Source organism: Scylla paramamosain, chromosome 12 (genome assembly GCF_035594125.1).
Source record: "Scylla paramamosain isolate STU-SP2022 chromosome 12, ASM3559412v1, whole genome shotgun sequence".
In the NCBI taxonomy this organism is placed as follows: domain Eukaryota; kingdom Metazoa; phylum Arthropoda; class Malacostraca; order Decapoda; family Portunidae; genus Scylla; species Scylla paramamosain.
The window spans coordinates 20,195,448-20,205,447 of record NC_087162.1 but is presented as its reverse complement, the minus strand read 5'-3'; positions in this window follow the sequence as shown (position 1 = coordinate 20,205,447).

Genomic DNA, 10,000 nt, shown 5'->3' with positions numbered 1-10,000 from the left:
AATCCCATACAGGGAGGCAGCTAAAGACTCCTGTCCCACTCTGTGCAACTCTCGCTGCGTCCCTTTACCTCCTGTACTTTGCCGCTCACCTGTCCCTCTCACCCCTGCCTTCCGCTGTGCACCTTTCTTCCCTCTCTTTTCCGCTTCTTGAACTTGTTTCCGTCGGCTGCCGTTTGCCCAGGAATGGTTCTAGGGGCGCAACCTGTGACTAAGGGGCAGGATTTCACCTCTGCACTCTCTCTCTCTCTCTTTCTGTTATTGTTCTGTTTTAACTTCTACTGTCATCTTTTTTACACTCTACATATCTCTTTACTCCTCCTCCTTCTACTTCTCTACCTCTTCCTCCTCCTCCTCCTCCACTCACTCTCTTCACGCCAAGTCACGTGTAAGTATTCCAAATCCACGATGTTCCTGCACCATTACCTTCCTTTCCCGCTTGAGTAGCCTTGAAATCTCCTCCTCTCACCATGAAGTGTTCAGCCGCTGCTCCAATCCCCGCCCTTCCACCCCACACCTCCACTATACCTCCACCCGCACCTCCACCCACACGCCCCCCGCCCACTGCACAGCCTCTCACGGGATAATAGCGCCATTACAGCAGAATGAAACGCGACTTCTGTTCTCGATGTCTCTTCATTCTTGTTAGAAATTCAAAGTTTGTAAGGGAATGAAGGAATACGTGGTTTTTAATACGATTTTTTTGTTTGTTTTGGTTTTATATTTTGGTTGTTGTTGTTGTTATTGGGTGGGGAACACACACACACTCACACACACACACACACACACACACACACACACACACACACACACACACACACACACACACACACACAAACGGCTAATTGGTCTATGGTGATGGTGGTGGTGGTGGTGGTGGTGGTGTTCTTTCCTACCACACCAATGTAACCTTTCACCATTTAAAATTTACTACTCTCTTATACTTAGGTTTCTCCCTCCCCCCCTTTCTCTCTCTCTCTCTCTCTCCCTCTCTCTCTCTCTCTCTCTCTCTCTCTCTCTCTCCCACAACATCCAGGCAAACTCTCACCCAGCAGCGTTAACAAAAAAAACAAACCCCATGAGAGAAAGTGCCCGGAACAAATGAAATCCTCCCCTCCAATACAAGAGGAGGCGGAGGCACACCAACCCAAGCAATGCAGGCAGCAAATAAACAACGGCGCACAAAAAACAAAGAGGACACCACTGAACAATGTGATACTCCCTTTACTCGCTGCGAACAAAACGCCGAAGAGGTGGACGAGGAGGAGGAGGAGGAGGAGGAGGAGGAGGAGGAGGAAGAGGAGGAGGAGTGGGTCTTCTGGATTTCTTCGACATCCTACAGCACGCCAAGTAATTCCCCTCAGATGCCGTAAAAGCGAGCAGGAATCCACTTGATGAAGCCAGTTTGCATATTTTCCTTCGACACTGTGGCTGCTATGACTCCCTCCCTCCTCCCTCCTCCTCCTCCTTCTCTTTCTTTCCATTCCCTTTCCATTCCCCAATTTTTTTTTCTATTCGTTATTCGTCCATCTCCTCCTTCCAGATTGCACGGATTTTACCGCACTTGAACAAACAAATACATTAAGGAGGAGGAGGAGGAGGAGGAGGAAGAGGAGGAATAGGTGCTTGCGGAGGAGGTGGTGGTGGTGAATCGGGAAAGAATGTGAAAAAAAATAGAAAAAGAGAAGAAAGAAGATGAAAAGGAGGAGGAGGAGGAGGAGGAGGAGGAGGAGGAGGAGGAGGAGGAGGAGGAGGAGGAGGAGGAGGAAAAGGAGGCCGACACGCGCATCTCTCATTTCAGTGACAGTCATTCCTTCACGTTTGTTTTGTCTCGCATTAATATCTCGCATGTTAAATTAGTCCTCCCACTCGTCTCTCTCGCTCCATTCATCCTCATTACCTCCAGTCTGGCCAACCCCCGTCAGCCAGCCAGCAAAGCCAGTCATCCCTCCCCCGTCATTTCCCAGCAAGCTGTCCACCGTATGTATCCATGAACAGAAAGACAGGTATTTACAGACCGAAGACACACAAAGGAATGTCAAGGAACACAAAGGATGAACAAACAGCCGTAGATTTATTGGCCCTTATGAGTCTGTTGGTGACAAAGCACTATGTAATCTAAAGGAGGTGAAGTGTGGTATATAATAAAGGAGAAGGTTCCAAACAGACTTAAAAGAAGCTAAACATAAGTGGAGTCTAATTAAATATCCGACACGTAATACTGAATATCTATGAATGAAAAGGTGTAATATATCATGTAACAGGTGTATATAAAGAGCAGGAGAATACATCAGCATAGAAAATCCTGGTAAATACAAGGACGTAAAAAAAACAAAAAAGATAATTAGTGATACAGAAACATGCGGGCAGCGCGGAGGTTGGAGGTAATCTGTTATACCTAGACAGGTAATGCTATAGAGGAGGAGATTATGCAACACCTCTCTCTCTCTCTCTCTCTCTCTCTCTCTCTCTCTCTCTCTCTCTCTCTCTCTCTCTCTCTCTCTCTCTCTCTCTTCACACATACTCTTAATGAAATTCCCGCGAGTCTCACACAGCTTAACAAAGACGCTCGCCACGAATGACCTTAATTAAAAGAGAGAAGAACTAGAATAAAAGGAGGCAGCGAACGAAAGCCGTGTTACACAAGTGGGGGGCGCCGACCCTTCCTACGCACCCCACGGGCATGGGATTACAGCCTACGTCAGGAGCTACATTAATAGAACATGAAACTAAGAGATATATCCCCGTGAAGTAGAAGGAAGAAGAGGAGGAGGAGGAGGAGGAGGAGGAGGAGGAGGAGGAGGAGGAGGAGGAGGAGGAGGAGGAGGAGGAGGAGGAGGAGGAGGAGGAGGAGGAGTTATAAGTAAGAAGCGACTATAAACACGAACACAAGCATCACGTAAGTCTTCCTCCTACTCCTCTTCCTCCTCCTCCTCCTCCTCCTCCTCCTCCTCCTCCTCCTCCTCCTCCTCCTCCTCCGCCTCCTCTCACCTGGATCACAGCCTTTCACGTGAGTCACTCCTCTTTAAGGCAAGTGTCGAGGGCTCGTTCTAACGCCCTTTTGACGCAACACTGTCACGCTTGCCTCCCCTTACCTGCCTTCTCTCCGCCTCGCCCGCTCACAGCGTTTAAGGCGTTGCTGTTCCTTCTCACTGCGTCATTGATTTGGGGACGTGTGTAAATACTGTACTTGTTGACTGGAGTTGTGTGTGTGTGTGTGTGTGTGTGTGTGTGTGTGTGTGTGTGTGTGTGTGTGTGTGTGTGTGTGTGTGTGTGTGTGTGTGTGTGTGTGTGTGTGTGTGTGCGTGAGCAGAAGAGCACCAAGTCACCACACAGCCCTAAATATCTTACCACGGTTCAGATTAGTCTCCTGCCGCGTGCTGGAGGGAAGACGCGCTGGGGCAGGCAGACTAGGGGAGTGCAATCTGTGATGGTGGTTGTGGTGGTGATGTGCAGAAACTGTGTAGTGTGGTACAGTCTGTGCAGATGGTAGGAATGGTAGTGGTGGAGGTGTTGAGTCTGTTCATTGTGGTAGGATAGTGGTGGTGGTGGTGGTGTTGAGTCTGTTCATTTTGGTAGGAATAATGGTGGTGGTGGTGAGACAGTGCCACAGCAAGGAGGGGCTGTGTGGTGTGGTGGCATCGTGATGGAACGCTGTGTTGTGTGCTGGATGATGGATGAGTTGAAACAGCCGTGGCGTGTCAGACCGCTGTGCCTCCTTTAATTATGCTGATTATATATATATATATATATATATATATATATATATATATATATATATATATATATATATATATATATATATATATATATATATATATATATATATATATATATATATATATATATATATATATATATATATATATATATATAATAGTTTTGTGGGAATTTGGTTCGCTGTCCAGGCGGGAGGGCGCGTCAGTGGCAGCTCTGCGGTGCATGAAGCGGAACCTCGAGGCGCATCTCTCCTCCCTGCCTGACACAGCCACGTGTATCCTTCACCGTCTGACTGTGACGTGCAGGAATTAATCCACCATTTCTTTGTGAATATCAGACAAGACTTATTCCAGACGGGGAAATTAATGAATGGGGTCTCGTGGTGGTGAGTCGGGGCGAGGCTCAGGGAGGTCATCAGGACAGCGTTAGGCGTTATGCTGGCCATGTTTCTTCTATTTTCACTCGTGCAGGAGGGTACAGTATTTGGCTGACAGCACGGCAGCTAACATCCTGCCTTCCCCTGAGAGGCCTCCTGAAGGGATTGTGGGACTTCGCTTGACTTAAGTCTGGTCCATTTGCACTCTGAGTGGTGCGGTGGCAGACAGTGGTCAGCTTTGCTGCAGCTCTGCACTCTGCTGACTTATTCCCAAAGTGCAGTACTTCAGGACAGCAATGCAGCAGCAGTGATGCCGTGAACAGGGCAACAAATACAGAGAGGTGTGTGGGTGGAAGGCTTGACTCGTGGTGGTGGGCGAGATCGCCTCTGCCAAAGGGAGGCAAGCCAGGCTTAGGCCCAGACTCCCACGGTCTGCTGGCCGAAATGGCTTTGTGAATCTCAGCAAGAGTAAACCATATATAGGTTAGAGAAGGACAAACTGATGGACAGCCACTTACAAGCTTGAAGCAAGAATCATGAGGCCTCATGCGGGCGGCCAAAGACAATAGCGAGAGTGGTTTGTCAAAAAAAAAAAAGTGTTACGCATCGATGAACTAAACTTGGTTGGTTTCTAGAAAACCTGACTATAGCTATTAACATTCTGTCCAGGAAGCGAGTCCTTGTGTTGGAAGATGATATGACTACAGCTCATGAGCAGGAAGCAGAAAGACAAGAAGCAATCTCAGCACCGAGGCTCGAGATGTCACCTGGCTGACACCACACACTGCTGGCAGGTTGATACTGTCTGGTGTACACCACCACCCACCTGGGAAACACCGGCAAGACGCGCCCTGGGGTATGAAATCAAGGAAAGAGAGGCAGCCTCTCTGATGGTGGGGGCCTGTTAGTCCGTCACCTTTGGCTTCATACCGCCCTTTTAGTGGTGGGAACGCCCTCTCAAGGTCCTTGGTTTTCATGGGAAAATGTTTGGGAAAAAATATGAATCCGATTTGTTCCCACATTACTTTACAAAATGCAGCATTATATAATACAATGTTATTAGGCTTCCATTTCTGTATCGATGCATGAATTAATAATTTTTTCCATTGCGAGGGACAGTAATTAACAATACATTAAGTACTTATTATAAAGGAGCTTATAAATCATCTCGTTTCTCTGCAACACACAAACACAATCCCGGCCTTCATGACGGCACTTAGTGTACGTACATGTGTGCTCAAACATTTGAATACAAACACAAGCCGCTGCGACAGAGTATCAAATAAACATTTTCCCTTATAGTCAGAATTTCTGCCATTAGTTCTTGAATAATTACTACAATAATCCTGCAGACGTGGTTCTTTAGGGAATACCGGCCTGTTAAATAATAATTTAAAATTACGAATAAATAAGATATGAAAAATACCCCAAACAGTTCCCGAAATAACAGGTAAAACTCCGCCACAAATCACACTTTGCAGTAAACACGAGGCACCGCGGAATGTAACCAACACACAAACACCTTCCACCTTCATATATAAAACGAGCTGCAGGCATTCATTACACCGTCAACTGGGAGAGGGTGGCGGTGTTTGGTGACGCACGTGACGCAAATTCGTAAGTCTGGCGTTAAATATTGTTGGTAACTCATCGATCCATACGATATACATTACAAAATTCTTCAGGCGTAATGAACGATGCACCGACACATATAGTTAGCCGGGAAATGAGTTAGAGGGTGAGTGATTCGCGTATAATACATGTAGCGACGAGGTTCACTGCTTCTGCTTTGCTTGGGTGACCTTTTTCTCATGTCATTGCCTCAACATGCACGACTCCCAGCAGGTCACCGTGGAGGCTAGGCAGGTGAGTCTGTCTACTGTTAAGCAAGCGGAAATTATTTATTGGTAATCTTTAATGAGGCAATATGTTATTAGCAAGGTGTCAGTAGAGTTTAGAGAAACACGCCAGAATCAGGACACAAACAGGTAATTTTATGCATGTACCTTTCCCCTCTCTCTCTCTCTCTCTCTCTCTCTCTCTCTCTCTCTCTCTCTCTCTCTCTCTCTCTCTGGTCGAGCAATAATTAAATACTTGCTTGGCAGGTGTGAATAAAACAATTGGATCGGTCTGCCGTTTTCTCTCCACTAATTAAATATTTTCGACAGAACACTCTTTACTAGTCCGAGGTGTTCTTTCCCGTCCGCTTATGTTCCCACAATGTCCTTCTTTAACTTCCTGCAGATTCCTGACTGATAAAATTTGACATAAAATTTAGCGTACCTACCTTCAGTCTGTTTCACACGTATATTTCGTGTTAAATGCTTATACACGCGATATCTAACAAGTGAAATTGACAAAATTATCAAAATTGTACCTTGATATATGAATGGGAAAAAAGATTTACGTTTCAATTATTCTGGCGTCAAAATTATTATAAAAATAGTGATATCTGACGTGATTTTATTTATTTATTTTTGGGTATGGTTTTGCATATAATATTTGGGGTGAAATGTATACATGAAAACATACAGCGATAAATTTTTCCACTTCTTTCAATATATTTTATGCTCACGTGCAGAATTTTATACGGTACAAAAAATAAAATGATGAATAGTTACTGACAGCCTGCTTTCCAAATGCTGATATTATTTAGGTACAAAAATACACATTGGAAAGCCACAGGTACGAAGCTGAAGGGACAAAGGAGGTAACATTAATTTAAAAATGCTTGTCATGTCAACTCATACGATTTTAAGTCAGAAAAAAAAAAAAGGAGGGGGAGGAGGAAGTAAAAGGAGGAAAAGAAGAAAGTAGGAGAAATATAAAGGAATACAAAGGAAGACCATGCAGCAATAGAATTTAAGGTCCTTGCTAGGCTGTTTGAATACCAACAGTATTTTAGTAGTACACCTACTACTAGTGGAAGAAACAGGAGGAGGAGGAGGAGGAGGAGGAGGAGGAGGAGGAGGAGGAGGGCCGTCAAGGCGTCGTCTTTATCATAACAAGTTCGGAGCGGCAGCAGGCGAGCTCGACCCTCTGACAGGTCCATTATAAACCCCTCCTTCGGTCAGGACTCGAGGGGAGGAGGGGAGGAGAGAGCGGCAGGAAGGAAGGAAGGAAGGAAGGAAGAAAGATGAAGGAAGGAGGAGGGAGGAATGAGAAAGGCAACAGACAGTGAATGAAGGCGAGGAGAGCGAAGAGCGACGAATACAAAGTAAGTTATTGGAAGGTGCTCAAGGAAAAGGAAGTAAGGAAGGAAGGAAGGAAAGGAGGATAGAAACGAAGAAAAAAAACATTAAGAAAGAACGACATGAAGAAAGGAAAAACGAAAGAAGGGCAAAAGAATGAAGAAACAAAAAAAGGAGCGTGGAAATAAAGATGTGAAGAGAAGAGGAAAAGTATAGAAGTAAAGAAAGAAAGTTAAGGAGAAGAGAAAAAAAAAAGAGGAAGCTCAAGCGAAACACTGGATGAATTAGGAAGAAAGGATGAAGGAAGGAAGGAAAGACGGCACCACGAAGGTAAAGTTATAAAGAGAGGATGAAAGGACTGAAGGAGAGAGAAGGAAGAAAGTTAGGAAAGGAAGCAAAAGAAAAACGAAAGCCGAAGGAGGGGAATACTGGAAGAGAAAGGAGATTTAAGGAAAGTTACGAGGGAGAGAAGAAATGAAGGAAGACAGGTCAGAATGAAGACAAAGAGGATTCTATGAGACTTGGAGAACTAAAATAGAAAACTGTCTTTGGAAAGGAAGGGAGAATGTCAATAAGAATAAAACGGAAAGGGAAATATAGAACGAGTAGAGGAAGGGAGGAAAGGATAAAAAAAGATAAAATTAAAAGAAAAAAATAGTGAAGGAAGGATGGAAGAACGGAAGGAAGAAAGGAAAGAAATAAGGAAGGAAAGAAGAAAAGAATGAAGAAAGGAATGAAAAACTAAAGGGAAAATGAAGGAAGAAATGAAAAAAAGGAAGGAGGGAAGGAATAAAGGAAGGAAATAAGAAGGGAAGGAAAGAATGAAGAGATGAATAATAAACTAAATGAAAAACGAAGGAAGAAACGAAAGAATGAATGAATGAATGAATGAATGAATGAATGAAATAAGGAAGGAAGGAAGGAAAATGTGGAAGAAAAGCAAGCAGGGAAGGATGCGAGAAGACTGAGACAAAGGAGGAAAAATGCAAAAAATGAAGGAGGAAACTTGGAGGGATGAGTTGAAGAGTTCCAGGAAAGACCCGGAAGCAAGAAGAGCAGGAGGGAGAACTGATGAATGTAAGCAAGTACTGTGTTTGAAAAGTGAGAGCGAGCAATTAATAATAGAGAAGGCGAAGTAATGGAAGTGCAAAGAGAGAGAGAGAGAGAGAGAGAGAGGAGAGAGAGAGAGAGAGAGAGAGAGAGAGAGAGAGAGAGAGAGAGAGAGAGAGAGAGAGAGAGAGAGAGAGAGAGAGAAAGGGCCTGGGATTTATGTTTCCTTCTTGTCATTGTCGTGCAGAATTTAGATTAATGAACATCCTGGACAATAAAATGAACTCCCTTTGTAATCCTCAAGGAAACAAACGAATTCATTAAGCCAAAATCGCATCCATTATCATAAGTAAAGATAAACACTCGTATATTAAGATCCTGCTCTTTCATGTACCATCTCTTGAATTGTTATTGTAGTCATGGTGTTGATATCTTCGAATTCATACGTGCAGCGGAGGCTCGTAAATTATAATGATGAGAAGTAGTTAAAGTTTCGGCTCGGCTTCCTTCTTTGCATACAGTGTGTACAAGGACTGAGGAGCTCGTCTCTTTGGCTTTCTCTGTGGATTTTAACGTGTATTAATTTGAACTCCTATTTAACCCCATTCACTGCTATTTTGTACATCTTTCCTTAATCACTAACCACTCAGGGACATTTTTTCTCGTTGTTCAGCCATTCCCAAACATTATACTGGCTGGAAAATGCAAAACCTAAGCCATTTCATCCCTTTCTTTCTTACACGGGTTTACAAAGACTTCATACATTTATTTTAGTGCTGTGAATTGGTGTATATCGCAGTGAAAGGGTTAATGACTTTATCATGTAGTCACGCACACGAACTCGGTAATTGGTACTGCTGTATTAGGGACGTTACTATCTAAGGAATCTGTGTACCTGGAAGTCTGGCTAACGCTTCTGCCTATACTGACGTAACTGGTCTCTACATAACTGCAAAATATCCTTGCTTTAGTTGATCTAACGTCTGCTGCTTGATGATTATTATTATCTCTGACGTTCGTAGTACATCTTGATAAATAAGTAAAACAAACATAAAAGTGCCTTACACACAATGGTTGGGGTTAATGTAGCACAAGTGTAGTCTCCTGTTTACATTCATGTGGTGTGTAAAAGACCGCAGGAAAGAAAGAGAACTGTAAATGCAGAAATGAGGTGAGGGCTTTGGCTGGATGGCTTGAGGCAAACCAACAGCAGGCAGAGATGAGTGGAGATTGGATGAGGCGTTTGTCTTGCAGCGCGATCACTGAAGCTAATGTGGTGGTGGTGGTGGTGATGGTGGAGGTGGTGGTGGTGGAGGAGGTGATGTTTGTTGTTGTTGTGCCAGTGGTGGTGGTGGTGGTGGTGTAATTATACGAAGAGAAACAACCATTCACTCTAGAAACGTGGCGTGACGAAACATAATAAAAAAAAAAAAATACATAAGGCTTACAATGCCATACACGTCTTCAGGTGTGTCACAGGAGTCAGTTTGGGCGGGAAAGTGGAAAGACAACAGTACCACCACCACCACCACCACCACCACCACCACCACCACCACCTCCACCACCACGCACTACTCTACATTCGATTTTACTGAGAGAATTAATACCAGCGACCACTGCCCATCACGGCCCTCGTCAACCCTTCCCCCCACAAAGGGCCGCGCCT